This window comes from Solanum tuberosum, unplaced genomic scaffold (genome assembly GCF_000226075.1).
Source record: "Solanum tuberosum cultivar DM 1-3 516 R44 unplaced genomic scaffold, SolTub_3.0 scf00125, whole genome shotgun sequence".
Lineage (NCBI taxonomy): Eukaryota > Viridiplantae > Streptophyta > Magnoliopsida > Solanales > Solanaceae > Solanum > Solanum tuberosum.
Window position 1 is genome coordinate 1,375,583 of NW_006239052.1, and position 6,000 is coordinate 1,381,582.

Below are 6,000 nucleotides of genomic sequence, written 5' to 3' on the forward strand. Positions count from 1 at the left end.
ATTTAAATTCTATATTGAGAGATACAACATAAAACATATGCAATCAATGAAATAAAATAGACCAAAGTCATCTGTAGCCACTTAAAGTTGTCCGTGTATTTCAGTTGAACACCTCATCTTAGGCTGGTTCCTATTGAACACTTTTATTAGTAAAAAAAAAATACCAATTAAACATTTTTTGACAATCAACTAAAAATAGAAATTGTGTGTCATACACTCGCGATGACGTGACATAATAACTAATCAGAAAAGGACATGTGGCGTTGGGCCCATAACAATTATTAAAATATATTAAAAAGTAAAATAAAATAAAAAATTGTTTTCGGCCAAAAAAAGAAAAAGAAAAACTCTTCTCTGCCTTTTCTTCTTCGCCAAAACGCCCACCCCCGACTTTCATTCTTTCTCATTTTCTTCTTCGCCGAAAAACACACAGCGGCCTCCGGCTAAAACTGCATACCCGATGGTTATCACCTACGTCCTCTCCTTTATTCTAATTCACTATTGTAGTTGTCATTTTTCTCAATCTCATTCTTTTTTTTTCAAATAACAATCAAGATTAGTTGATATTTTTTCTTCTTCACTGTTGTGGGTTCTTTAGAATTTGAATTCTGTAGCGATTTCAAAGAAAATAATTTCAGATTCATATTAGTCTTGTCGGAAAAATGGAGTTTCGCCGGAATTATTTTTGACTCAATTTGATTTTTATTTCTTTAATTAATGTTTTTTTGATAAAGAAAACAACAACGATAATGATGATGACGGGATTATGCTAGAAAAAAAAAAAGAATGCAGGAGTAGATTTAATTTTTTTTCTATATAGAAATTATGATTTTTCTAATGTTGACATGTCTAATTTTGATTCGTCCGTAAAAAAATATTTAGCTTCACTCGCCTTTTTGGATGTGTATTACACTCATGATGCCATGTCACCAAAAAGTATTCAATAGGTAGATGTTTTGAACGATAGAAGTGTTCAATAGGTACAACTCTTAGTTGAGGTGTCTAAGTGAATTATGCGAACAACTTTAAGGGGCCGCAGATGACTTTGGCCAATACAATAATATGTATCAAAACTTTTTAATGATAAATCAACACTTCATAAGATCAAAATGATGATTTTGTAGAATAAACTGCTACAAAAAATTTAATGTATAATAGACAAAATAGTTTAGAATAAAGAAAGATTAACAATACTACAAACTATTGTATTTCAATTGTTTCACTATCATCACGAGCTATCTGAGGCCTGTTATGCCTTGGGGGTGCTTCACTATCACTAATGGCTCTGGCATCATTCTTCTGTTGGCCATAGTTCCAAAGAAGTGTAGCGTATCTCGACCTTAAAAACATTACATCGAAGTTACAGGCTGGATTTCCTTGTCCATAAGACAACCACTCGGCATAAGCAAGCATATAAATACCACAATCTCTATGTGCATTAGGAGAAGAGAAAATAAAAATTCAAATACATAAATAAATGAGAATACTAAATTCAAAATAATACACCAACTTACAAGTTCACATGTGTCTGTTGAGGTATGTTTTCAATGAAGGCTATCTCAAAGAACTCGTTCTCTTCTTGACTGAGAGATATATCTAATCCTCTGTTCAATAAGAAGATCAATCAAATGAGTTTTAATTTCATGGTTAACATAGCAATGAATGTGGGGTGCATTCTTGGATAGATTTTTTGCAGGCAAAAGCAATTCCCTGCATAAATGAGTTTTGTAAGAAAAACACTTAACTTGGCTAGCATATAAATAAAAAAAGTATGCCATAGTGTAAGTTAGAAACCACATCACAAAATACAAATTTATACCATAATGTAACTTATAATCCACAATAGACAGATACAATAATTATTAAGATCTAATGAATACACCAAATATGCCATACTAAATAGAATCTGAAAAATCATCACTGTTTGTTTAAAATGAATACAAATGTATAAAGTTAATATGTATCTTAACCTGACTGGATACAAACAACACTCTTGCAATGTCCATAACTAGAAAATGATACACAGAGCATAATGAATACAAACACATGTAAATATAATAACTTGTAAAGCTCATAACACAACTACAACAAATATGCCATAATGAATATAAAACAATCAAATAATAAGGAGTGAATACAATCTAAAATATCATCACTATTTGTTTTAAAGGAATAAAAATGTATAAGTTAATATGTATTTTACTTAATTGGATACAAACAACACTCTTACAATGTCCAGAACTAGAAAATGATATATAGAGCATAATGAATACAAAAACCTATAAGTAGAGTAACATATAAAATCACACAACACAAATACAACAAATATACCATGATGAATACAAAACCATCCAATACGAATTCATTAATACAATCTGAAATAGCATCACTATCTAAAGTATAAAAATATACTTAATTTACTGAATACATACCAATGTACATACCTAGAAAAGGGTGATTCCAACTATGTGGTGTTTTTATCAAAACTAACAAAATATCCACAACAATATTTCGATCGTCTCTCTTCCATCATTTTAGCAGCGGATCCTACATTATCCGCTATTTCTTGAGTAATATGTAGATTAAATGATGGAAAATCGCTAGAAAATTGTTGATTAAGTTGGATACCTCTAGTAATTCTTTTAGATACTGCCATTGGAGAGTGATTTAGAGTTTATCAAACCCTAAACATGATTTCAACTACAAACAACAATTTTGAACGATTTAAACAAAAATAAAATCATAAAACAAATCTTAAAAAATGGATAGAGATGCATACCTTAATCAAAGAGATTGTGTGAATATCTTTATAAAATATATTTTCCAATTTCTGAAAGAAAAAAAAAAGAAAAAAGAAGGAACAGAGAGAGGCGGGCTTTGAAATGGAAAAGAATTGGAAGATGAAAATATGAGAGAGAGAGAGAGAAAATATTCATTTTTTTAAACATATGAGTGAGAATTAATGGAAAACATGTAATTAAGGTGAGATAAAATAGGAAGTAAATTAGGATACACAATCTTTTCTAAAATAATGACATTTTGACATTTTTACTAATATTTATAAAGTCATATGAGTGAGAATTAATGGAAAACATGTAATTAAGGTGAGATAAAATAGGAAGTAAATTAGGATACACAATCTTTTCTAAAATAATGACATTTTGACATTTTTATTAATATTTATAAAGTATGGAGGTTTTTACTAATTAAGTTAGAGTTTTTGACTAGTTTGCTAATAAATCTGAACCCGGGAGAGGTATATGTGGTTACGATATCAAATAGGCCAAAGTTTTGGATCAGAGACATTAGTCCAGTATCGATAACGTCAGGGTCAATATTTAATTGTGATTCTGAGATCATTAAAATTTCCTATAACAAGAGCATCTTAATGATCCTTATAACCATTTTTCTGCACAGACATCTTCAAATCATTTTAAAAAAATCTTAGATGCGTAAAACATAATTGCCAATTTGCCATATTCAAGATAATATGCCATAGTTATTTAAATAATAATCAGACCATTAAATTAAACAGTCTTTGATAATTAATACTCCCTCCGTCTCAAATTTTCGGTTGTCAGGAGCTGTTCAATATAAGTTGAGGCTTAAAGCGAAATTTCAATTTAGAGGCTTGAAATTTAAACAAACTTCATATGTATTTATTTAAATTTTATTTTTCTTACAATTTTTAGATGCAAATCGGGGGAGTGTGCCAAGCCTGATGAGCAGTCGAGATAAGAGGCTATTCATACCAAATATGGTAGATGAGATTCCAGCGAATTCATAAGAATATAGTATAAGTTATTGTTGTTGCAAATGTATGAAATTTTCATGGAGGAATAAGGAGATGAAAAATTGATTTTGAGATTTAATTTATCATGAATTTTGTTTTGTGGGTTGGGTTCGGATTTGGGTTAAAAAAAGATGAAATCAAGTAATTTTGATCGAAATTGGATAATTTTGGTCAATTTGGGAAAACCGTCAAATTAAAGGGTAGATCTATTAAGTTTTGTAACGGCAGGGTAAAAACAACTTTGTTTTAACGGTAAGGATAAAGTCAACTAATAAACGAAGTTAAAGCGTATTTTTGACCTTTTCCCTAAAATACTTTATTGGAAATTTATAAATATTTTATTTAAAATTTATGAAGATGAAGTTGAAAAACAGTTTTAAAGCACCGAATCAAAATTGAAATCCAACTTCAAATAGGATTTGAAAACCTTATATCTACACAAATTTTTGAAATAAAGTGAAGAATTATTCCATAATAGTTAATAATTCTCATTATCAAACAACTCTTAGTAATATTATACAAAGATACGTGTAACATATCAAAATCAACCTTATGATCTTAAATAATCCCGGTAAAATGTTTGAACTTAGAAGTCAGCAAATTATAGAAGGAAAAAAAAGTACCTTCTTTTTTAAGGAAACGTAAGGCACTTGCGAAAAGAAGACTTTTTTTTAATCTCTAATAGAAAATGAATCAGAGACATATCATGCGTGATGAATGATGTGTCGCGCATGTCTCATAATAGGAAAGTGAATGTAGAGCCGTCAATATGGGCTAGGCCTGTTGGGCCGGCTTGGCCTAACCCGTGATTTGATAGGGTTGGGTTACGATTTTTGGAGCCCATTTAAGAAAAGGGCTTTTTAGCCCGGCATGAATAAGTCTGCCGATTTGTGGGGCTTGAGAAATATGGATAGGGCTGGCCCGTGGGCCAAATATAAATTAATTAAAAAATAAAAAATAAAATAGAGTATTAAAAATAACAAGAGTCTAAATTCTAAATCAATTTAAAGTTTGAAATATTATAATTTAAATACAAATTATGTTTATAAAATATGTATTACATAAAATAAAAATTCCCTAAAATATCTAGGAATCACTACATAGGTCGTAGCCTATGGAATATTGTCATAATTTTTGTGTTTTATTATGATCGTTGGAAAACAATTAGAGTAATATTTTTATTTAGCTATTACTTGAAATCAAACTTAATAAATATTATAAAGATAATATTATTTGTGGATTTGATTAACAAGTAGTAACACTAACACCATGTAATGTTATCTTGTCGATATTTATGATAATATTTTTAAATTATAATTTAATTTAAAAAATTATAAAAATATACTTTTACGAAAAGAGGGCTGGCTCGGCAAGCCCGTAGCCCACATACTTGTGGGCTGGGCCAATCATTTTCTGGCCCACACAAAAAATGGGCTAGCCCGGCCTGGCCCGTCAAATTTCAAAGTATGTATAGATTAGCCCGGATGGGGTGGGCTAGCCCATATTGACAGTTCTAAGTGAATGCATTCAACTATAGTTATTCCTTCTATTTGTGTAAAATAATCTCACACTTTACTAGAAAAATATTTATAATTTTACAGGTCGAGGAAGATTATGAGTTCGAATTTCATACCTGGCAACTACCAAAAAAAGAGGAGAAAATAGAAAAGAAATGAACTGTATATGGGGTTTTAATAAATAATACCTCCAACTTTTCAACTAAAGGTGGCCAAATGCGGAGCTAGGATTAAGAGTTTGGAGTTTTAAACTTCATTTTTTTTATAAAAAAAAAAGGTTGGGGTGGGGGGTGGGGGGTTGAACCCACAATTTTAGCATGAAAAGCATTTCAACGATCTCTTCCTTATCGCTGAACCGTCAATCATTTTTGTTAGGATTCACAAGTTAATATACATATATATTTGTTTAATTTTCTAGTACAAATACATGGTCTAGGAAAAAGTTATTAGGTTCATTTGAACGCACAAACCCCCACTTTACCCCGAGGCAACAAGCATTTGATATTACGAAATCTAATCAAAAGTACTATATAGTTATAAACTTCTTGAATTAAAATCATTATAAGGTAAATCATTTAATTTTCTTGAATTAAAATCATTTAGTCCCTATGATATAGTTTTTGACACTATTTTAATTAAATGAAAATCATTTAACGAAATAAATTATTGGACACAAACTTGATAGCAACA